Source organism: Cherax quadricarinatus, chromosome 21, assembly GCF_038502225.1.
Source record: "Cherax quadricarinatus isolate ZL_2023a chromosome 21, ASM3850222v1, whole genome shotgun sequence".
In the NCBI taxonomy this organism is placed as follows: Eukaryota; Metazoa; Arthropoda; class Malacostraca; order Decapoda; family Parastacidae; genus Cherax; species Cherax quadricarinatus.
Window position 1 is genome coordinate 27,728,190 of NC_091312.1, and position 26,700 is coordinate 27,754,889.

The 26,700-nt window shown below is 39.9% G+C and overlaps 1 long non-coding RNA gene across 1 annotated transcript in view; it reads right to left on the reverse strand.

The window, feature by feature from the left end:
• The window catches only part of LOC138853034 (uncharacterized), a 160,703-nt gene that overhangs the window by 61,162 nt on the left and 72,841 nt on the right, over window positions 1-26,700 (reverse strand). The gene's annotated exons all lie outside the window — the stretch shown is intronic.

A 26,700-nucleotide genomic window follows, 5' to 3' on the forward strand; every position in this document is an offset into this window, starting at 1 on the left:
AGAGTATATGGAGAAAAAGAGAGAGGTTAAGAGAGTGGTGAAGCAATGTAAAAAGAGAGCAAATGAGAGAGTGGGTGAGATGTTATCAACAAATTTTGTTGAAAATAAGAAAAAGTTTTGGAGTGGGATTAACAAGTTAAGAAAGCCTAGAGAACAAATTGATTTGTCAGTTAAAAATAGGAGAGGAGAGTTATTAAATGGAGAGTTAGAGGTATTGGGAAGATGGAGGGAATATTTTGAGGAATTGTTGAATGTTGATGAAGATGGGGAAGCTGTGATTTCGTGTATAGGACAGGGAGGAATAACATCTTGTAGGAGTGAGGAAGAGCCAGTTGTGAGTGTGGGGGAAGTTCGTGAGGCAGTAGGTAAAATGAAAGTGGGTAAGGCAGCCGGGATTGATGGGATAAAGATAGAAATGTTAAAAGCAGGTGGGGATATAGTTTTGGAGTGGTTGGTGCAATTATTTAATAAATGTATGGAAGAGGGTAAGGTACCTAGGGATTGGCAGGGAGCATGCATAGTTCCTTTGTATAAAGGCAAAGGGGATAAAAGAGGGTGCAAAAATTATAGGGGGATAAGTCTGCTGAGTATACCTGGTAAAGTGTATGGTAGAGTTATTATTGAAAGAATTAAGAGTAAGACGGAGAATAGGATAGCAGATGAACAAGGAGGCTTTAGGAAAGGTAGGGGGTGTGTGGACCAGGTGTTTACAGTGAAACATATAAGTGAACAGTATTTAGATAAGGCTAAAGAGGTCTTTGTTGCATTTATGGATTTGGAAAAGGCGTATGACAGGGTGGATAGGGGGGCAATGTGGCAGATGTTGCAAGTGTATGGTGTAGGAGGTAGGTTACTGAAAGCAGTGAAGAGTTTTTACGAGGATAGTGAGGCTCAACTTAGAGTATGTAGGAAATAGGGAAATTATTTCCCAGTAAAAGTAGGCCTTAGACAAGGATGTGTGATGTCACCGTGGTTGTTTAATATATTTATAGATGGGGTTGTAAGAGAAGTAAATGCGAGGGTCTTGGCAAGAGGTGTGGAGTTAAAAGATAAAGAATCACACACAAAGTGGGAGTTGTCACAGCTGCTCTTTGCTGATGACACTGTGCTCTTGGGAGATTCTGAAGAGAAGTTGCAGAGATTGGTGGATGAATTTGGTAGGGTGTGCAAAAGAAGAAAATTAAAGGTGAATACAGGAAAGAGTAAGGTTATGAGGATAACAAAAAGATTAGGTGATGAAAGATTGAATATCAGATTGGAGGGAGAGAGTATGGAGGAGGTGAATGTATTCAGTTATTTGGGAGTGGACGTGTCAGCGGATGGGTCTATGAAAGATTAGGTGAATCATAGAATTGATGAGGGGAAAAGAGTGAGTGGTGCACTTAGGAGTCTGTGGAGACAAAGAACTTTGTCCTTGGAGGCAAAGAGGGGAATGTATGAGAGTATAGTTTTACCAACGCTCTTATATGGGTGTGAAGCATGGGTGATGAATGTTGCAGCGAGAAGGCTGGAGGCAGTGGATATGTCATGTCTGAGGGCAATGTGTGGTGTGAATATAATGCAGAGAATTCGTAGTTTGGAAGTTAGGAGGAGGTGCGGGATTACCAAAACTGTTGTCCAGAGGGCTGAGGAAGGGTTGTTGAGGTGGTTCGGACATGTAGAGAGAATGGAGTGAAACAGAATGACTTCAAGAGTGTATCAGTCTGTAGTGGAAGGAAGGCGGGGTAGGGGTCGGCCTAGGAAAGGTTGGAGAGAGGGGGTAAAGGAGGTTTTGTGTGCGAGGGGCTTGGACTTCCAGCAGGTATGCGTGAGCGTATTTGATAGGAGTGAATGGAGACAAATGGTTTTTAATACTTGACGTGCTGTTGGAGTGTGAGCAAAGTAACATTTATGAAGGGGTTCAGGGAAACCGGCAGGCCGGACTTGAGTCCTGGAGATGGGAAGTACAGTGCCTGCACTCTGAAGGAGGGGTGTTAATGTTGCAGTTTAAAAACTGTAGTGTAAAGCACCCTTCTGGCAAGACAGTGATGGAGTGAATGATGGTGAAAGTTTTTCTTTTTCGGGCCACCCAGCCTTGGTGGGAATCGGCCAGTGTGATAATAAATATATATATATATATATATATATATATATATATATATATATATATATATATATATATATATATATATATATATATATATTGATTTTTTTAACATATCGGCCGTCTCTCACCGAGGCAGGGTAACCTGAAAAACAAGAAAGCTGTAAAGTTTATCTTCATTATACATTTAGTAATTTATACTAAGCTAGTTGTCTCTTATGACACGCATGGCTTCAAGAAGAAAGTTATTTTCAACTTCCCCATGAAAATGAAAATAAATAAAAGAAGAACTATTAAGAGAATAGAAAACTTAGACGGGTGTGTATACATGTACGTGTACATGTCTGTGTAGTGTGATCCTAGTGTAAGTAGCAAGATGTACCTGGTATCTTGCATGTTTATAAAGACGGAAAGAAAAAGATACCAGCAATCATACATTTTATGTAAAACAATTACTGATTTCCGTTTCACACTCATTTGGCAGGTTGGTAGTACCTCCCTTATATATATATATATATATATATATATATATATATATATATATATATATATATATATATATATATATATATATATATATATATATATATAATTATTATTAAAGTAAAACACGTTATTAGCGTCTGGAAACTATATTTATACTCTGGGAAAATTAAAATTTAATAAGTTCATGGGAGCAGATGAAATATTTGATATGGTCTGAAATAGTGCGGAGATCAGAGTATCGTCGAAATAAACGCAAAATAAATCAGTAAGGCCAAGTGATGTACCTGCCAGGAATGGAGGTCGAGGGATCACATCAATCATTTATGAAAATCTCACGACGTCTCTCCCTCGCAGGTACATCACCACCTTCCAGCATCTGGCCAATGATCACACTATAAATATCACCACCGTAGACAGAGGAGGAGGAGGAATCGTGATCATGGGCTCCACAGCCTGCAAAACAGAGGATGAATAGGCAACTAGAAGACAGGGAAAACATACAAAATATTTCACATGCACATTTAGGAACAACAAACCAAACTTTTCTTACATGAGATTTGTTCTATTCTGAAGAGAAGTGAACAAGACAAACGTCTACATATGATACTCTTTATTCCCAGACCTGCACACATGTATGGACTACCCATAGTACACAAGCCAGACATTCCCATGAGATCTATGACCTCGGGCATAGGCAATGCCCCATACCAACTAGCAGATCTCTTGGCAAAGCACCTTTCACAGCCTCTCGTAACCATCAGTACTGCTCACCTTAGACCCTCGGGGAATCTCATTAACAAAATAAATAGACATACGCAGCAGAAACAAGAAACTCTGCAGCTTCGATGCCATTACATTATTCACCACTGTGCCTTTTCCGCAAGGTAAAAAAATCACGATCTTATTCTCTCAGTTTTTCCAAAAGACTTCTGTTAGTGGGTTTGTGGTATTCCATGAATTCAAGGTTATCTTCGTTCAACTCATTAGCTATCTGTGAACTTCTTTTATTTCTCTGTTGAGGGTTGTGTGTACAAGCAGCCATTTAGCTTGGCCATGTGCTCACCACGCAATCTAGCTAACCTACAAATGGAATTTCTGGAGGAGAAGAAATTATAACTCCACATCCCAAGGTAGGTTGCATTGCTAACATACGTCGATGCCATCCTGGTCATTGCTCCAAGATGCTTCAACACCTTTAGTCTTCTTAACATAAACTCTGTAGATCCTTCATTAAAATTTATCAGCGAAGAAGAAAATGACGAAAAGATTATCTTTCTGGACGTAATGATCTGCAAGAACGAAGATAACCTTGATTTCATGGAATATCACAAACCCACTAACAGAAATTATTTCACTCACTACCTATCTCATTACGACAACGGGACAAAAAAGTGGCACTATTATATGTTTCTTTTTAAGGGTATAGGCTTTGTTCATCATAAAATTCCTAGAAGAATGCGATTATATTTATAAAACCTTCCTAAAACTTTGCTATCCCACAACACTCCATGATTGGCTGCAGGAGAAGAGCAGAGACGATACTGCACAATGCCAGACAAAATTCCAACCCCAAACTGATACATAGTTCTACCTGTCAACGACGCAAGGAATAACCTCACCAAATCATTAAGCAAAGGAAACATCAGGGTTGCAGCCAAAGCCTGCAGCACAGTAAAGAACTTAGCCCAAAAGAACACAGCATCCACTGACATCACTGTTGGTGTTTATATGACATCATGTAGAAGTGTGAGAAGTTTTACGTTGGTGAAACTTTTAGAGATTTGAACACCAGGATCAGCGAACACATAAATGCCTGACAGGGAAATGACAAACAACGCTCTGTACTCGCCGCGACACAGAAAACTATCTCATGGTAATAATAGTAGAATTATCGATAAAATGTTTGGTAAAAGGTAAAAGATGTGTCTAATGTGCCATTTTATTGCGGCATATTTCGCTCTCTTGGAGAGCGAAACGTTGTCGCAATAAAATATCACATTAGTTGAGTTGCATCTGTGTCCTTTTATCTAACGACTATCTCATGAACCTCCCCATCGCCAAACTAATAAATAATCAGAGAAGCAGACAGATGGAACCGACTCTCCTTAAAATCTACAGTAACAGCAACCACTAAGAGCATCACTATGAAATCAGGCTTAATCCTAATTTTGAAGCATTGGACAAACTTATTCTCACCGTATATGACTCTGCTATTACACAACTATATAGAGAAGTACTGAAATGGACTTACTGACCCATCAAATTACAAACCTAGAAGTTTCCTCAAGGCTGAACACATTACTGAGGATGACATCACTCGCCAATCTTTCCACTTCGCGTCTCTCCGCTACATCGGTGCCTTTCTGCTCATCTCAGTGAGAATTGATGAAGTCTCAGGTAGACGAAATGTCTTATAAATAAAATGCCGTAAACCACATATCTTGTCAAGTTAACAAACTTGTCTGTATATGACACCGGTGAAGAGATATGATCACGATATATACAGTACTTCTAGTATAGTCTGGATAGACATCAGATGTACGAAGACCAAAAGGGAAGAATTAAAAATGACAAACCCAAAGGGGCCACAGGGATTTCAAAACAGCATTTATTTAAATTCAGACTGCTTAAGAAATTAAATTAACGTAAGAGTGACGCGGGCTTCATACAGGCGTCTAAAAATAGACATGACAGGGCTATTTCACGTCGGTTGGTCGAGTTAAGAGGCGGGACCAAGAGCTATAGCTCACTCCACCATAAACTAAAAGAGGTAACTGCAATTAGTTAAGAGGTAATTAGACACACGCGCATACACACACACACACGCGCACACACACACACACACACACATACACACACACACACACACACACACACACACACACACACACACACACACACACACATACACACACACACACACACACACACACACACACACACACACACACACAAGAAGGCCTTTGACACAGTTCCTCACAAGAGATTAGTGCAGAAGCTAGAGCATCAGGCGCATATAACAGGAAGGGCACTGCAATGGATCAGAGAATACCTGACAGGGAGGCAACAACGAGTCATGGTACGTAATGATGTATCACAGTGGGCACCTGTGACGAGCGGGGTCCCACAGGGGTCGGTCCTAGGACCAGTGCTATTTTTGGTATATGTGAACGACATGACGGAATGGTTAGACTCAGAAGTGTCCCTGTTTGCAGATGATGTGAAGTTAATGAGGAAAATTAAATCTGATGAGGACCAGGCAGGACTTCAAAGAGACCTGGACAGACTGGACACCTGGTCCAGCAAATGGCTTCTCGAATTTAATCCTGCCAAATGCAAAGTCATGAAGATGGGGGAGGGGCACAGAAGACCACAGACAGAGTATAGGCTAGGTGGCCAAAGACTGCAAACCTCACTCAAGGAGAAAGATCTTGGGGTGAGTATAACACCGAGCATGTCTCCGGAAGCACACATCAATCAGATAACTGCTGCAGCATATGGGCGCCTGGCAAACCTGAGAACAGCATTCCGATACCTTAGTAAGGAATCATTCAAGACACTGTACACCGTGTATGTCAGGCCCATACTGGAGTATGCAGCACCTGTTTGGAACCCGCACTTGATAAAGCACGTCAAGAAACTAGAGAAAGTACAAAGGTTTGCGACAAGGTTAGTTCCAGAGCTAAGGGGAATGTCCTATGAGGAAAGATTAAGGGAAATCGGCCTGACCACACTGGAGGACAGGAGGGTCAGGGGAGACATGATAACGACATATAAAATACTGCGTGGAATAGACAAGGTGGACAAAGACAGGATGTTCCAGGGAGGGGACACAGAAACAAGAGGCCACAATTGGAAGTTGAAGACACAAATGAGTCAGAGAGATAGTAGGAAGTATTTCTTCTGTCATAGAGTTGTAAGGCAGTGGAATAGCCTAGAAAAGGACGTAGTGGAGGCAGGAACCATACACAGTTTTAAGACGAGGTTTGATAAAGCTCATGGAGCGGGGAGAGAGAGGGCCTAGTAGCAACCGGTGAAGAGGCGGGGCCAGGAGCTAGGACTCGACCCCTGCAACCACAAATAGGTGAGTACAAATAGGTGAGTACACACACACACACACACACACACACACACACACACACACACACACACACGCACAAGCACATGTCCATACCATATAAAGTAATGGAGAAGATAATCAAGAGAGTATTAAAGCATTATTAACAACAACTAGCATGGGTCTAGAAATGGGAACTCTCGTCTTACAAACCTGCTGGAGTTCTGTGACAAAGTTCAACGAGCACTGGCATAAGGGCCAGTTGGGAGGAAGACAGAAGTATCCTTGTTGTTAATGGTATAAAACCGAGGAGAATAAAATCCGATGAGGACAAAAAGAGGCTATAAATTGATCTGGGAAAACTGTAAGATTAGTCAGATAAGTGGTCGCGTGAGTTCAGTCCTAGCAAATCCACGATTATGAAGGTTGAGAAACGGGCAAGAAACAAGACATTGGGGTACAGACTTGGGAGAAAAGTACTGCAGATGTCACTCAAAGGGAAAGACCTAGGGGTGAACATAGTGCGAAGCCTATCGCTGGAGGCACATTAGCCTATAAACTTCTGCAGCCAATGCTCATATGGCAAATCTAAGTAGCCTTTAGGAATCTCAAGGTCCTTTGTACAACGTGTGTCAGGCCCATCTCGGAGTATGCAGCGCCAGCATGGAACCCACACCTAGTAAAGCGTATTAAGCAACTAAAGAATTTGCAGAGGTATGCAACGAGGTTTATTTCAGATCTAAGGGACATGAACTGTGAGAAGAAGCTAGAGGAATTGAACGTGGCAACGTTAGAGAACAGAAAAAAACATGGGAGAGGGGAGACAATAACAACATACAAAATACTTAGAGGAGTTGGCAAAGAAGACAGAGACTGACTATTTGAGAAAACGAAGAACAGGAGGGTGTAGTTAGAAGTTAAAGGCAAAAACGTGTCATAGGGATACGAAAACGTACTTCTTCAGTCTTAGTGTGGTCAGGAAGTGTAATGACCAGACCAGATGACCAAGAGCTCCAGCTGCGGGTCATCATATGACTAAGACCAGCGTCAGGAAACACTTGTCCTGTTTCCTGACAAACCTTACCTAACCTAACCTGTAATGACCTAGACGAAGAGGTGATGCTTGCAGGATCAATGCCTAGCTCTAAGAGCAGGCACGACAGGGCTCACCAGGCAAGGATTGAGCGAATGACAAGCGGCAGGGAAAGGTAGGCTCAGGAATTATGACTCGACCCCTGCAACCACCTATGGGTAAGTACATATACAATAAGTAGGTTCACACAGACACACACACACACACACACACACACACACACACACACACACACACACACACACACACACACACACACACACACACACACACACACACACACACACACACACACACACACACACACATACCACAAACAACAAACAACAGGCCAAGCGTCTATCAGCAAATGCCTTTGAAAACTGGTGACTAACACACACACACACACACTGTTGGGGGTTGCACGAGTTTCTTTTAAAAATTTAAGCGATAAAAAATTTGGCACTCACCTCCCGAACAAAGGAAGCTAAAATTAGTGCATACATTTTTTCCCGGGTGTGAGAGTGCGTCAGAGTGGTTATAAAAGAAGGTTACATAACCACATGTGTAGCCAGCCACTCCCTGTGTCCTCATAGACTTACTCATATATATCAATGCTTTATTATGGATTAAAAAGTGATAACGATAACCATATTTAGAAGAGATGGATAAATTGAGAGGAATATATAAAAAAAAAATCTCCTGTTCAGAGTATCGTAACTGAATGCTACCTCCAGTACATTTACAAAGCAACTTGTAATTTATATAGAATGACGGAAGTTGTGATAACCAAGCTTAGGCTTGGATACAAGTGTTTCTGAATGGCATATACATAGACGATGATCAAACTAAAAGTATATGTTCGCTTTCTTGAACACTTTGTGCTTAATTGTCCACCTTATTGACGAATATATAGATAGCACAGTAATTCATAATTCATATGTCTTATTATTTACATTAATGGTTTTCAATAAAGACCTGAAATCAACTTGGACAACTTCTGCTAGTGAGAATGGGTGGTTTTGAGAGGGACCTGACCTCCCAACGACTTTATTCTTACCTCTACTAGTGGCCTACATCTCGCCTCTTGGCGGTATATAAGGCTCCATCCTGCCACTTCAACTCCATATTGTTTCAGACTATGGAACAATACTCTTCTCCAGACTGAGGGACTGACCACCTCAAAACTTTGAGGGTGATGGACTGATTACATCGTCTTCAAATATCTTCTGCTTCTATCAACTTTTCTGTACTCGACTGAAGAAGCCTACTGTGTAGGCGAAACGTTTCGAAATAAAGATACCTAACTGTTGCATATGTGTCTTACCTAACAACAATAAAGACAAGATGATGAGAAATTGGCACATGTGCAGCAAAACTTGGGTATCCCTGAGCCGAGAAGCCGGTATTCAGTAACTTAGCCTTGATGAATCTGAAGCACAGGCAATAAGATGAATTTTCATTAACGAGTCAGATGAGATGCAACAGTTGAAGTCAGCGTCACAAATGCGCTGGATTTACTAATGGACGTAAGTCATACCGAAGAGATATCCTTTGTTTCAAGATTCGATGTTGATGTTGTGTCATACAAGTGTCATTAAAATAATGATTTTCAATACCGAAAATATGACGAGGAATTAGAGATTATTGTATCTGTAATTAGACATTAATGATACTCTTCTCACACAGCAAGACTATACAATCCTAGTACAAAGGATATCTCCTACAAATTTGTTTGCTAACCTCTGACGCTATTATATAAGAGTCCACCTTCCTGCCTCTGCTTCACATTCATCAAGACTGAGGTACTGAACACCGGCTTCTAGGCTGAGGGACTGATTACCTCACACTCCACTGTCTTCAATGTATAGTTTTCCAAGACTGAGGGACTGGCTGTTTCATTTTCCACTGTCTTCATATACCATCTCTGTACTGGACTGAAACAGCCACTGTTAGGCAAAGCGTCTTACAAAAAAAATAATTGCCCGTGTATTTCACACGCAGTGTGGCTAATTCCTCATCAAGGAATCTTATTGGTGAAAATAGAATACCAGAAATTTGTTTTAATAGATAAAAAATACTTATTTTAAATATACGCAGGTGTATTTTTGCTTATCCTTTATTAAGCAGATGCTGCTTAATGTAGACAAATGTAAGGCTCGAATCCAGGGAAAAGAAAATAACTACGACACGAATAAACTAAATAAAGCAAATCTCATTCAAACTGGATGTGAAAAAAAAAGACTTACTTAGGGGGTCCTGATTCAGGGGTGACTCCAGGACCTGTTCAGGGATGAAGAAGAGCATCCTTGTCTGCTCCGACGGGAGAGGAAGCGGATTATTGCTAAAGAACAAAAAGTTACAATACTGTGAATGGAACAATACACGAATAACCCGCACACAGGAGGAGCTTAAGACGACGTTTCAGTCCCACTTAGATCATTCACAAAGTGACTTTATAAATGGTCCAAGTCGGACCAAAACGTCGTCTTCAGCTCCTCTCTCCTATGTGCGGGTTATTTGTGTAAGGATGATAGCTAGCCGGACCGATTTTTTATGAAGTCATGAGTTTTGAACGCAAAAAAAAAAAATATACATAAGTTTTATAGTAGTTGTAGTAATTTTTGGCAAAAAAAAAAAAAAAAAAGTCTTTCGGGGTGACCCAAGACAAAACCATAGACCTTCTCCTGGGTCTCTCCTGGTTGCGCTTCTGTTCTGCTGAGCATTAAACTAAGACCAAGGACCAAGTGTTCGAAATTATCTAATAAAATTCTTGGCTTCATATCAAGAAGTATAAATAATAGAAGTCCTAAGATTACACTTCAACTTTATATATATCCTTGGGTAGGTTTCGTTTAGATTATGCTGCTCAACTCCGGTTTCCATATTTCACAATGGATATAAATGCGCTAGAAAACGTACAGAAAATGATGGTGAAGTTGATCCTACGTATCAGAATTCCTTAACACGAAGAATATATGAACGCACAAAATTTGCTCTCTTTGGAGAGGTGCAAAATTGACGAAGATACAAATGAAATTTGCTGTTTGGAGGGTCGTCTGAACTTTCGCATCTGTGCGCCTCTGGCAAGACAGTGATAGTGTAAATAATGGTGAAAGTGTTTCTTTTTCAGGTCATCCTATCTCGGTGGTTGACGGCCAGTGTGTTAAAAAAAGACTGAGGTATTCTGATGGAAAACCAAAATAAATAAGAGACATAAGCAACGTGCTGAAAATATCTAAGCAGGACAGGACTCACAGTAGTTGATCTAAACTGGACGAACTTAACATTGGGAAAGGATATAGAAAAGTACTGGTTTGGCAGTAGTTATGGGTGAGTGGAAGTAACTTCCAAGTAGTGCCACTGAAGCCATAACTTTGGGAAGTTTTAAAGAACAGTTTCGACAGGTACTGGAGTGGGTGTGAGTTGGAATTTAGGAGAGTTGAAACTCTTCTAAATTCCTATGTTATTATGTTTATGATAGTTCACACGGGGTTGATCTGAGGTTCACTATATTCTAGGAGCTTCACCGTGAAAACAATAGTATTAATAATAATAATAATAATAATAATAATAATAATAATAAGAAGAAGAAGAAGAAGAAGAAGAAGAAGAAGAAGAAGAAGAAGAAGAAGAAGAAGAAGAAGAAGAAGAAGAAGAAGAAGAAGAAGAAAAAGAAGAAGAAGAAGAAGAAGAAAGAAGAAGAAGAAGAAGAAGAAGAAGAAGAATCGGTATTGATTATTATTTATCATTCATAAGAACATCATTGGTTTGTTACAATTTTTTCTTGGATCTCACGTTGACAAGTTTGAGTTGCCAAGAATTATCATTACGTGCATGGAAAGCACTAAATGCGCAAGGGTCACACAGTATCTAGCGGAATGAAATTTAATCAGTTCTGATCTCTAATGATTTTCATTTCTTCAAGTGATTTTGAGTTTCTCTAATTAATTTTGGGTTCATCTCTTCCTGTGATTCTTTAGGCTCCTCCGATTACTGTATTTTAGGTTTCCTCTAATTATTTGGACCAGATTTCTATTACTATATCCACGGGAAAGTGGTAAAACCGTAGGGGTTATACAGCACCTGGGGAATAGGAGGTAATTATCCTCGATCCAAGGAATGGAAGGATAGCTCCAATTCCTTGGATCAAAAGTCTTTTGGTCGGCATCAAGGGAGGGAATTATAGCAAATATGTCAGTGAGGATAGTTACTGTCTTGTCAGTTAACTCACTGATTTTTTTTTTTTATTATTATCACACTGGCCGATTCCCACCAAGGCAGGGTGGCCCGAAAAAGAAAAACTTTCACCATCATTCACTCTTTACACTACAGTCAGTAATAAAACAAACATGTCTGATATTCGGCGTTTGTTTAAAATATGTCACAGTACTCCCACACACACGTTAATACATCTTATACATAAATATTCATATGACCTTCCATCAAGTGACTCAGGCATTGACTTATACGTAATGTATAAGAGTAGCCTATATTCAGCAACATGAAAACAACGCCAATATTATCGTTTTCATAAAGACCATTATCAACCGATGTTTACTGACAGATACATGCATTCGTATTGGTATGTATATACACTTGGGTATGTGTAAGAAAGGTGTAAAATACCGACAATGTGAAAGTTAAAACATATGTAGAACTTAGCCATACAGATTGCGAAAAGGACTTGGGGGTTATGGTGAGCAGCAACCTTAAACCAAGACAGCAATGCCTAAGCGTACGTGATAAGGCAAACAGATTACTGGGATTTATATCAAGAAGTGTAAGCAACAAAAGTCCAGAGGTTATACTGCAGCTTTATACATCATTAGTAAGGCCTCACCTAGATTATGCAGCTCAGTTCTGGTCTCCATATTACAGAATGGACATAAATTCGTTAGAAAACATTCAGCGTAGAATGACTAAATTAATACATAGCATTACAAATCTTCCTTACGAAGAAAGATTGAAGACTCTTAAATTACATTCACTTGTTAGACGAAGAATGAGGGGAGACCTGATCGAAGTGTATAAGTGGAAGTTAGGTATTAATAAAGGGGATATAAATAAAGTCTTGAGGATATCTCTCCAAGAGAGAACCCGCAGTAATGGATTTAAATTAGATAAGTTTAGATTTAGAAAGGACATAGGAAAGTATTGGTTTGGAAATAGGGTAGTTGATGAGTGGAACAGTCTACCTAGTTGGGTTATTGAGGCTAAAACCTTCGGTAGTTTCAAATTTAATTTGGATAAGTGCATGAGTGGGAGGGGTTGGATTTGAGCGGAACTTGCATATGGGTGGATAGAGTTATCAGAGCTTATTTCATGGGTAGTTTTGAAAATTTGGTTGAGTAAATGTTTTGTTAGTGGGATGGATTGTAAAGGACCTGCCTAGTGTGGGCCAACAGGCCTGCTGCAGTGTTCCTCCTTTCTTATGTTCTTATGTTCAACCAGTCTTCTCCGTATTGGACTGAAGAAGCCACTTGCTGGCGAAATGTTTCCACAGTAAAGATATCTGTGTTACACAAGTGTCTCCTTCATCATCCTGTCGGTTCTCTGAACCATTTATCTGCATACATGAATTGGCTGTACATACATGCATTAGCTGAACATATATGCATTGGCTGTACATGAAGCCTGTCAGTAGAGGGACCCTGAGGGACATTTTGTCTCAGCCTCAAGGTCAATGGGAGTTTAATTCTAAAACTTTTCTTTTCTCCACAATTGGTAAGTATCGCTATTTTTGTGTATGTAAATGCCAGGCTGCTCGAGCATAATAATTCTAGGTGTATCCTCAGCAGCTGTGGAAACACAAGCTAAACCTTGAAGGTGTTGACTTTGTTGAGTCATGCATGGAGACAATTGCTATATTTGGTTCCTTAGCGAATGACAGCCCACGAGCATGGGCATTTCTAAATCAATATCTTCCTCTTTCCCTGTTATTTGTCTTCAAAACTAGACTGCAGGAGTGAGGCTGGTGATCTCTACATAACTAAACGTGCAGTTATAGGGAAGAGAAGGGACTTCTAAACAAACTACTGCAAGTATCCTGAGATATCTTGAAGACGAAGATGATTAAGAGGAAGAGGAGGAGGAGTCGGCGTCAACGGGTTATTATTACCGCAGCGCTAGTGACAGCGATATTATTATTATTATTATAATCAAGGGGGAAGCGCTAAACCCGGAGGATTATACAGCGCCTGGGGGGGGGGATGTGGAAGGCATTCAGGCTTAATTCGGGGAACTGGAGCACAGATCCAATTCCCTAAATCAAGAGCCCCTCACCAACATCAAGGAACCTTCCTTGAGGGGAGTGACAGCGATAACCAAGGTTCGCAGAATTTGAACCGGTTGAGATTGACTCTGAAGGAGCTTCAGTCTGTGTCGCTATGCGAAGGCTCGAAATGGTTATTAGTTTGACAACAAAAAGTTAAAATCCGGATATATTCGAATGTTTTCTTTGTGTAGGACGAGACAGTGATCTACCAGACTAAAATTATATGAATGAAATAACACAAGTGCATGCACGTAGGATATCTTTGGAAAATTATACATAAATGCGGTATAATGCGTTCCTTTAATGATAACGTTTCGCCCGTCCAGCGGACTTTATCAAGTAACAAACAGATCTATCTGTGGAGAGAGGATATGCATATATATATATAGCAAGCGTAGTGACGTGAAGAGCCAGGTGAGGAATGTTGAAGTTGAATTCTTGGGAAGACTAATGACAAGTTGGACAAATATTTGGCTGAGAAGAAGCTGGATTTAAGGAAGACTAGCCTAACTTGGCCCAGAAGACTTGCTACAGTGTTCCTCAATTCTGTGACCTGTTGCTACGTAGGATAACGATGGAGCAGCTTCCTGGCAAGAAACTCAGCTATGTTGCAGAAGTCGCTCCTCTTCGCACTATACTGCATTCGTGTCCCTCTTTCCATCGGGTCGGTATTTTATTCTATTTGCCTTGATGACGTCTTTACTGGATAGGTTTCGGCCACAGGGACCTTGATCACTTCCAGTGATGACCATCATTACGAGTGACTGTCCCAGGACCGAGGTGCATCCTCTAAAATCAAGCGTTCCGGTGAAGGGTTCTAAATGTGTACCTTGATGCTGGTGAAGGGTTGTAAATGTATAACTTGATGCTGGCGAAGGGTTGTAAATGTGTACCTTGATGCTGGTGAAGTGTTGTAAATGTGTACCTTGATGCTGGTTGTAAATGGTTTAGAAAGCCGACAAGTTGAAGAATGAGACACTTTTGCTAAATTTAATACTCTTTATCGAGGAAACGATTGGCCAGCCAGTGGCTTCTTTAGTCTAATGCAGAGAAGAACGATAGAAGACGAGGAGGTAGTCTCTCAGCCTAGAGTCGATGTGTTTAATCACTAAAGATCACCAAAGACTAATTGACAGAACACATCGACTCCAGGCTGAGAGACTTTTTATCTCGTCTTTAGAATATAGTTCTAAAGTCTACACATTATGGCTCGTATTGTATTAATAAAGGCAATGGATGGCGAAACGTCTACAAATGAAGATACTCAGATGTTGCACATGCGTCTAATTCTTGTCTAATTCTTGTCGGTATTCCATATCAGTCATGTGCTACTTGTGGTGTTGAGAGTGGCAACACTGGTGCTACTTGTGGTGTTGAGAGTGGCAACACTGGTGCTACTTGTGGTGTTGAGAGTGGCAATACTAGTGCTACTTGTGGTGCTGACAGTGGCAACTCTGGTGCTACTTGTGGTGTTGAGAGTGGCAATACTGGTGCTACTTGTGGTGTTGAGAGTGGCAACTCTGGTGCTACTTGTGGTGTTGAGAGAGGCAACACTGGTGCTACTTGTGATGTTGAGAGTGGCAACACTGGTGCTACTTGTGGTGTTGAGAGTGGCAACACTGGTTCTACTCGTGGTGTTGAGAGTGGCAACATTGTAAGTATCACTGAGTTCCCAAACATCTGACTCTCCAGTAATTGAGGTCTCCAATATCTGACGTTCCCAACATCTGAGTTCCCCAGCCTCTAGTTTCCTCGGTATCTGAGTTCACCGGTAGTTTTAAATAGCTGTATAATCACTTAAGTACATAATGGTATGGGAAAATCCCCTATCCTGCCACTTTATTTATTTCTTTAATGTTTTATTACTTTGGGAGATGCAGTGAGGACTGAGAGGTAATATTTAACTCGTCTTTTATATATTTTAGATTTTAATTATAAAATAGCACTAGATATTTATTTAAAAACTTTACAGAAGAAAGGTTAAAAATGTATAAAAATATTAATGAAATTGAGACACATGTGCAACATCTGGGTATCTTTATTGTAGACGTTTTGCCATCCAGTGACTTTATCAATACAAATTCCAGGACATAACTTGAAGACAGTAGAACTATATACAGAAGACGAGGTAATCAGTTCCTCAACCTTGGAGTTGGTGCAAAGAGCACAGTAGTCGTGGAGATTCTGAAGCAGAAGCAAGGCGCCTGGCGCTTATGTACTAACGTCAGGTGGAAAGGGGACGTGTAGCAGACGAGGGCATAGTTACTGGTAGGCGGGATTCCCCAGTGGAAGTAGATCCTACCCAAAGAAATGGGTTAGTTGTAGTAGTAGTTGTCGTAGTAGTAGTAGTAGTTGTCCTATTTCCACCTGACGTTAGTATATAATCGCCAGGCGCCTTGCTTCTGCTTCAGAATCTCCACGACTATGGTGATCTTTGCACCAACTCCAAGGTTGAGGGACTGATTACCTCGTCTTCTGTATATAGTTCTACTGTCTTCAGTTATGCCCTGGAATTTGTATTGATAAAGCCACTGGATGGCGAAACGTCTACAATAAAGATACCCAGATGTTGCACATGTGTCTTAATTTCATCTTGTCGGTATTGCATACCATTCTTGTATAAAAATATTGTATGGCAGCTTGATAAATGACCCACTGTGACCTTGTCCCGCCCCGTGGGAAGCCAGACAACGTTCGCGATCCTTTAACCATTATACTACCAATCCTACATACAATATATACAACATGAGCCTAGCGAACTAGACTTGGTTCACGTTGCGAAGATATATGAGATATATGTGGTTAAGAGAGTGGTGAAGCAATGTAAAAAGAGAGCAAATGAGAGAGTGGGTGAGATGTTATCAACAAATTTTGTTGAAAATAAGAAAAAGATTTGGAGTGGGATTAACAAGTTAAGAAAGCCTAGAGAACAAATGGATTTGTCAGTTAAAAATAGGAGAGGAGAGTTATTAAATGGAGAGTTAGAGGTATTGGGAAAATGGAGGGAATATTTTGAGAAATTGTTAAATGTTGATGAAGATAGGGAAGCTGTGATTTCGTGTATAGGGCAAGGAGGAATAACATCTTGTAGGAGTGAGGAAGAGCCAGTTGTGAGTGTGGGGGAAGTTCGTGAGGCAGTAGGTAAAATGAAAGGGGGTAAGACAGCCGGGATTGATGGGATAAAGATAGAAATGTTAAAAGCAGGTGGGGATATAGTTTTGGAGTGGTTGGTGCAATTATTTAATAAATGTATGGAAGAGGGTAAGGTACCTAGGGATTGGCAGAGAGCATGCATAGTTCCTTTGTATAAAGGCAAAGGGAACAAAAGAGAGTGCAAAATTTATAGGGGGATAAGTCTGTTGAGTATACCTGGTAAAGTGTATGGTAAAGTTATTATTGAAAGAATTAAGAGCAAGACGGAGAATAGGATAGCAGATGAACAAGGAGGCTTTAGGAAAGGTAGGGGGTGTGTGGACCAGGTGTTTACAGTGAAACATATAAGTGAACAGTATTTAGATAAGGCTAAAGAGGCTTTTGTGGCATTTATGGATTTGGAAAAGGCGTATGACAGGGTGGATAGGGGGGCAATGTGGCAGATGTTGCTGGTGTATGGTGTAGGAGATAGGTTACTGAAAGCAGTGAAGAGTTTTTACGAGGATAGTGAGGCTCAAGTTAGAGTATGTAGGAAAGAGGGAGATTATTTCCCAGTAAAAGTAGGCCTTATACAAGGATGTGTGATGTCACCGTGGTTGTTTAATATATTTATAGATGGGGTTGTAAGAGAAGTAAATGCGAGGGTCTTGGCAAGAGGCGTGGAGTTAAAAGATAAAGAATCACACATAAAGTGGGAGTTGTCGCAGTTGCTCTTTGCTGATGACACTGTGCTCTTGGGAGATTCTGAAGAGAAGTTGCAGAGGTTGGTGGATGAATTTGGTAGGGTATGCAAAAGAAGAAAATTAAAAGTGAATACAGGAAAGAGTAAGGTTATGAGGATAACAAAAAGATTAGGTGATGAAAGATTGGATATCAGATTGGAGGGAGAGAGTATGGAGGAGGTGAATGTATTCAGATATTTGGGAGTGGACGTGTCAGCTGATGGGTCTATGAAAGATGAGGTGAATCATAGAATTGATGAGGGGAAACGGGTGAGCGGTGCACTTAGGAGTCTGTGGAGACAAAGAACTTTGTCCTTGGAGGCAAAGAGGGGAATGTATGAGAGTATAGTTTTACTAACGCTCTTATATGGGTGTGAAGCATGGGTGATGAATGTTGAAGCGAGGAGAAGGCTGGAGGCAGTGGAGATGTCATGTCTGAGGGCAATGTGTGGTGTGAATATAATGCAGAGAATTCGTAGTTTGGAAGTTAGGAGGAGGTGCGGGATTACCAAAACTGTCGTCCAGAGGGCTGAGGAAGGGTTGTTGAGGTGGTTCGGACATGTAGAGAGAATGGAACGAAACAGAATGACTTCAAGAGTGTATCAGTCTGTAGTGGAAGGAAGGCGGGGCAGGGGTCGGCCTAGGATAGGTTGGAGGGAGGGGGTAAAGGAGGTTTTGTGTGCGAGGGGCTTGGACTTCCAGCAGGCATGCGTGAGCGTGTTTGATAGGAGTGAATGGAGACAAATGGTTTTTAATACTTGACGTGCTGTTGGAGTGTGAGCAAAGTAACATTTATGAAGGGATTCAGGGAAACCGGCAGGCCGGACTTGAGTCCTGGAGATGGGAAGTACAGTGCCTGCACTCTGAAGGAGGGGTGTTAATGTTGCAGTTTAAAAACTGTAGTGTAAAGCACCCTTCTGGCAAGACAGTGATGGAGTGAATGATGGTAAAAGTTTTTCTTTTTCGGGCCACCCAGCCTTGGTGGGAATCGGCCAGTGTGTTAATAATAATAAAAAAATGTGGTTATGGGAAGCTCAGAGCTAATTTTAGTCTACTCCCCTTTGAATACCAGCCTCTACGAGCAGTCTATACTTGTCATATATATATATATATATATATATATATATATATATATATATATATATATATATATATATATATATATATATATATATATATATATATATATATATATATATATATATATATGTCGTGCCGAATATGTAAAACTGGTCAATTAGCAAGAACTCATTTAAAATTAAGTCCTTTCTAAAATTTTCTCTTATACGTTTAAAGACATATATTTTTCATTAATGTTGATGTAAAAATTTATAATTTTGCACCAAAAGGAACTTAGAAAACTTACCTAACCTTATTATAACAAGAGCAATTTATTTTAGTCTAACCCAACTAAATATATTTTAGATTTGTTTACAATAATTTAATACTAAACAAACACAGTGAAATATATTTTTTTCGTTAGGTTCAGAATGATTTTGGCGAAATTATTGCATACACAAATTTTCACTTGTCCTATATGGCAAGATGAACGTTGATATTTAAGCCAAGATCGCAAGTTCTGCCTATTCGGCACGACATATATATATATATATATATATATATATATATATATATATATATATATATATATATATATATATATATATATATATATATATATATATATATATATACTATGGGAATTGCTGAGGAAAAATTACCATGCAAGGGAAAAAGTAATCGTAATTGGAGATTTTTATCCATAAAGAAAAGCTGTGAAGCTTCTGAAGCTACAACTGTATATAAATGATTAATAGAATTCCTAAATATGATAGTGTGTTTCTGAGCATTATGACGTAAGTGCAGTAACACGAGACACGGAAGACAATACACTGCCATTATCAAACACTATTTACTACAACAGAGGAAACAATTTTCAACATAATCTAATAATGGAGAGTGCGAACATCTTCTGTTGGAAATTACATATTCTGTTAATATGGCTCAGGGAATTAAACAGAGACACATAAACATGAACGACGTGATTATGAAAAAGGAAAAAGGAAAATGTAAAGTGGTAAGACAGTATTTTAGATAAACTAAATGGGATATAATATTGCAAGAACAGATATAAATAATATTCACAATGAGTTCTCTGACATGTGAATATATGAAGTAACTATTTATTCTAAAAATGAATATAAGAAGGATTTTATGGAAGGGGCTGGAGAGCTATGAAGAAATATAAGACATGGAACCAATAAAGGAAAAAGGCCAATCATGAAACTTGTATTGAAGTTAGTAACAAGTATTTAAAGATCAGATACACATAACAGAGGACGACAAATCTACTGAAGTTGTGAAGGAAGTGTGTGAGGTATTAAGTAGGAAGTTTCAGAGTGAGAGATTTGTATCCCAAACAAATAGTCGAAATCGAAATGCTGTAATAACTGAATAGGAAGTAAAGAAATTCCTTCTCGATACTGACAAGGAACAAGAACAATAGGACCAGCCTGGATACCACACTGAGTTTTAGAAGAACCTGCTTAAGAGTTATAGTATCCACTTTGGATTTATTTTTTATGGAAATTTAGTACAAAAGAGTCAGTTGATAGACTATGGCACATATTGTGCCAACATTTTTTTTTAAAGGTGACAGGGAAAAACCAATTATACTATAGGCCGAGTTTGCTGACCAAGTGTTGTTACAAAATTATTGGAAAAAGCCATCCAAGATAAATGTATAAAATGCTTGGGAGTAAAATTTAAATGCTGTTAAATAATTAAGTTTCCGGTCTGCCAATTCATTTATTTAAATTCTATTGAGCTGTTACGACAGAGTCGCGAAAATTTTTCAAAAAAAGGAACAGACAGGTTGAGTGCATTAATCTAAAGGTTTTTAATAGAGTTCCCTATGAACCACTAATTTGGAAACGGTAAAATACAGGAGACTTAAGAGAGCAAATTATTGCAATGGATGGGAGACTATAAGAGACTAAAATGCGAGCAGTAATAGGAGAAAATTCCCTGATGGTGGAGATGTTAATAGTGAGATGCCTCAAAGGTCTGTACTGACACCGATAATGTTTTTTAATTTACTTAATTCATTTACTAGGAGTGGTAAACTGTATGAAAATGTCTGCAGATGACACTAACATCTTGGGTAAAATAAATGATAAAAATTACTGTAAATTAGTAAAGAATGACTTGGTTAAACTGTGAAAATAAAAAAATGAATCATAGAATTTAAAGTTCATAAATGCCATGTAATGGGAATTAGAGAAAGGAAAATCAGGCCACATGAAGAATAATGAAAATGTTATTATTATTATTATTATTATTATTATTATTATTATTATTATTATTATTATTATTATTATTATTATTATTAAAGATTCGCCGGTATTCTCCCGGCCCGGGCCTTTTCCAAGTGGCGACCCGGCCTTGGCTCCCTCTTTAGGGAGTATCTGAGACTTAAGTCTCCCATGGGAGGAGGCACAAGTATCTCCTCATCTTTGGGACCAACTGTCCCCAGGCCTAGCCACAAGCTAGGCCTCTCTGGTCTGTCATCCCCGCCCCAGGGGGGCTAATGGGAATGACAGTCTTGTGAGCTACAAGCTCGGGCTCAGGCACCTACCCTACCCTAGAAGGGCTGGGCATGGTGTCGATGATGAAAATATTAAACAGAGAGAGAGAGAGAGAGAGAGAGAGAGAGAGAGAGAGAGAGAGTGAGAGAGAGAGAGAGAGAGAGAGAGAGAGAGAGAGAGAGAGAGAGAGAGAGAGAGAGAGAGAGAGAGAGAGAGAGAGAGAGAGAGAGAGAGAGAGAGAGAGAGAGAGAGAGAGAGAGAGAGAGAGAGAGAGAGAGAGAGAGAGAGAGAGAGAGATCTAGGAATTAATAAAAAAATATTTACGGAAAGATTATGCAAATGAAACCGCGAGAAACAGTAAAATAGCTTTCAAATATATGGATGGAGAAATGTTTTAAAAAAAATGCTGTTTATAAAGTACGTTAGGCCAACATTGTTATATGCAGCTGCTGTGCAGTGCCCACACCTTAAAAAATGTGGATACACTTAAAAATATCCAGAGAGCTAAAAATACGAGATATAACTAAAGGTGGTTAACACTAAAGATGTCCGTGTTGAATGGTAAGAGGGAAAAAATACGAGATATAACTAAAGGTGGTTAACACTAAAGATGTCCGTGTTGAATGGTAAGAGGGAAAAAATGAGAAAAGATGGCCATATATAAGATTCACATCCTGCAGGAGGGTCAACAAGAGGCCACAGTAGTAGAGGGATAAAAAATGGAGCCGAAGGAACACAAGACGATTTATCCTGAGAGAGTGGTAGAAAATGGAATGAATCACAAGAGCAAGTGGTAAGAGCTGCAGCTTTTGGAAATTACCAAGTATATTATGAAAAAAATATTAGCTACCACGAGCATAGCGTGGGTTCTGTAGTTATGATTAGATAACTACAAGAAGGTTATTACAAAAGTACATACATTTTTAAAAACAAATGTACGCAGTAGCTACCTTTGTGCGTGACACCTAGGTGTGACACCCGTTTGACCTCTGCTCCGAGGTGAGCTGCGTTTACTTTGCACTCTTGCTCTAAATTATTCTTACGAAAGACGACTGTGTATCTGGAATACGTATACTTCATTTAATATAGCATTTATATTTATATATGAAAGGTAAAAGTTAATTAAAGAAAGCATTGTGTATGCTGACGACAAATAGCGACTCGAAGGTATTACATGATCTGTTAATTCTTATTCTCCATCCTCAGATGTGGGATGGTCTACGTGCTTGTTTAATGCGTGAGTGGAGTACCTTGTTAATACCCCGGTCTGATCTAATACAACCCGGCACACCCTCTGTCACTCCCAGTATGTGAGACCAAGTACGACCCATGTTCGTCCCAGTACCACCACGTACATCTTTCAACCACAGTACGTCCTTTGTCAAACCCAGTACGTCATTTGATCAAATGACCACTTATCTTTACGTTGAGCCGATTGTTACAGTGAAATTATAATGTGTTCAGCTACAAAATTCTCTTTACAACATGATACAATATTGGTGCACGTATTATTATTATTAAAGATTCGCCGGTATTCTCCCGGCCCGGGCCTTTTCCAAGTGGTGGCCCGGCCTTGGCTCCCTCTTTAGGGAGTGTCTGAGACCTAAGTCTCCCATGGGAGGAGGCACAAGTACCTCCTCATCTTTGGGACCAACTGTCCCCAGGCCTAGCCACAAGCTAGGCCTCTCTGGTCTGCCATCCCCGCCCCAAGGGAGCAAATGGGAATGACAGTCTTATGAGCTAAAGGCTCGGGCTCAGGCACCTACCCTACCCTAGAAGGGTTAGGCATGGTGTCGATGGTGCACGTACTTTGGTGTGGTACTTTGAACAAATGAACAGGATGGTTAGAAAAATTCTTAGATGTAGCAATGTGATCACTTTTCTACGAATGAGAGAAGGAATCTAGTTCTTAGAAAGAAAAGATTAAGAATTTTAAACAAAATTTAACCTTAAATGAGGAAAGTAACTGTGTATTGCTCGAAGTACCATATCCAGTAAGATGGGATTTAAATGAAAATAAGTAAAATATAAGTGAAAAAAGGGGTAGTAGAAGATCACAGTGTATATACAGAGAAGTGTATATCTCGTAGTGTATACCAGGAGTATACCTGGAGAGGGTTTCGGGGGTCAACGCCCCCGCGGCTCGGTCTGAGTGGATCAGGGTCTCATCAACCAAGCTGTTACTGTGGTGTATATGTAAACTGTATATTCCGTAGGGCATGAACAATGAGTGATTACTTTAAAAACAGTAAACAAAGTAGTCTTGAATACAGGTGATATTCAGCATGAAAGGCCAACAAGCAATATAAAGGCTGAGAAGGCACCTCCACAGACACAATTCACCGAGTATACAAACAGAAGATACAGTAGCAGCTGCTATAACAGGGATGCTAAAAGCCATTACATGGTAAATACAGAAGACAGTACACACCAGAATATGGCATAGGGAATATAATACTCGCAGGCATGTCAGCAGGAACAAAAATCTTCAAGAATATACAAAGAGAAAAAGGTAAATATGCGAGAGATACTGTTAAAGACAGGCCATAAATGTCAAACAACTTGTGAATGATGATACAAGCCTACTGAACAACGCTACATTTTGTCCAGATAAAGTCAAGTTCTGTATAACTCTGGTATAGTTCGTGTTCTGAATAGTTATGATTTAGTTTTGATACATTTCTCGTTCCGTTTGCTCCTGGTATATCTCTTGTTCTGTATACTTCTGCCGTAGTTCTTGTTCCGTATAGTTCTTGTTATAATATGACATTTAGACACGATGGTAAAGATGATAGGTACTGGTACGCGATATCAACACGACAGCAAACACAATTTTAATTACCAGGAGCCAGTCATGACTACTCGGGAAACCGTGAAGAATCAAACCCATAGTCAACCAGTCCTAAAACTAGTTGTCCGGTGTTCTAGCTCCTGGATCCCAAACGACTCAGAGTTTATCTCGCCCACTTTTTTTTTGTTTTGTGTGTGTGTACCTAAACCCGGATATGATATCCGTGGAAGTAATGACAGAAGGGAAAAAAAGAAGAGAGAGAGAGAGACGAGAATAGCAAAACCGATGGGAAACAAACCAAGGATTGAGAAAAAAAAATATGATATAACACCCAGTGGTCCAAGCTTCAAGGACAGTCTTCCCTCCCTACCACCCACACTCCACATGTACACTACACCCACACCACCCGCCCACACTTTACCACCCACCCCTTCCCTCCATGCACATTCCACCCAACCTACCGACCCTCTTCACTCCACATGTACACTCACGCTATCATCCCTTCTCTGCTAGATCTCTTACCCAGCTCACCAACCACTCTATTGCACTGAACATCCTCCAGCCTTCGCCATCGCCCATCCACACAAAAAAATCTCTCTCCTACCCATTCCTTTTTATACCTCCATCCACCCCATCTACAAATCTACAGTAATGTGCATATTAATTGGTATAGTGTTGAAATGTGACACTTATTTGGAAAATTATTGTTTATAGAACAGAGTATACTACTGACTCCGGCCATACAATAGAGCGGAAAAATAATGTAAGGGACCTGGGAGTAGTAATGTCTGAGGATCTCACTTTCAAGGATCACAACAGTGCCACGATCGCACGTGCAAAGAAAATGATAGGATGGATAATGAGAACTTTCAAAACGAGAGATGCTAAGCCCATGATGATCCTTTTCAAATCACTTGTTCTCTCTAGGCTGGAATACTGCTGTACATTAACATCTCCATACAAAGCAGGTGAAATCGCAGATCTAGAGAGTGTACAGAGATCCTTTACTGCACGTATAAGTTCTGTTAAGTACCTTAACTACTGGGAACGCTTGGAAGCACTTGACTTGTACTCGTTGGAACGCAGGAGGGAGAGATATATCATAATCTACACTTGGAAAATCTTGGAAAGAATGGTCCCAAATCTGCACACAGAAATCACTCCCTACGAAAGTAAAAGACTGGGCAGGCGATGCAAAATGCCCCCAATAAAAAGTAGGGGCGCCATTGGTACACTAAGAGAAAACACCATAAGTGTCCGGGGCCCAAGACTGTTCAACAGCTTCCCATCAAGCATTAGGGGAATTACCAATAAACCCCTGGCTGCCTTCAAGAGAGAGCTGGACAGATACCTAAAGTCAGTGCCGGATCAGCCGGGCTGTGGCTCGTACGTTGGACTGCGTGCGGCCAGCAGTAACAGCCTAGTTGATCAGGCCCTGATCCATCGGGAGGCCTGGCCATGGACCGGGCCGCAGGGGCGTTTATCCCCGGAATGACCTCCAGGTAATAAGAGACATGACTACCCTTTTGCTTTTATAAACACATTACTGCACACTTCGGCAATGGGTGGACTGTATATTTTTGGACTGTAAGACGGCGTTCACTACAGTACTACACAAAATACCGAGACAAAAGCTAGAAGAGTAGGCAGGATAACGAGAAAAAACACTACGTTGATAAACAAATGCTTCATTAATGGTAAGGAAACAACGCTTCATTATCCATAAGGTAGTGGAAAGGGTTATTGTTATAAGTGGTTCCTAAAAGGTTAGTACTGGGACCAGTACTGTTTCCTGAGCGTGTAAACGATATGAAATAAGAAATCGAGTTAGACGCATCTTTGTTTGCGGATGAAGATATGAAACTATTGAGAAGACTACAAACAGAAGCAGATCAGGAAAGTCTTGCAAACATATCTGGACAAGCTGTAAGATTGGTTTGATAAGTGGCAATGCAGAGTCATAAAAACTGGGGAAGGTCACAGAGGACAGGAAACAGAGTACAGGCTACCGTAACAAAGGCTTAAAATTTCCTTGGAAGAGAAGCACCTTGAGATTCATATAAACCAAACAGCTGTAGCAGCAAAAGCGAAACTGACAAATTGAAGGATATCTTCCAGGTACCTCAATGAGGAATCATTAACAACTTATATATATATATATATATATATATATATATATATATATATATATATATATATATATATATATATATATATATATATATATATATATATATATATATATATATATGCAATAAGATCACAGTAAACAGGTGATTTTAAAATATGCAAAACAACCACTGTGAAAGAGTAGTGAAATTCCAAGTGCTTTCGTGACTACTCACATTGTCAAGGAACTATGAAAGTAATACATCAAACAAAGGCAATTAAAGGGCTTAGACTACACCTCACAGTCAACCCCCACAACAAAGAAACACCTGACGCGCGACAACACCGGACCCATAAGAAAAG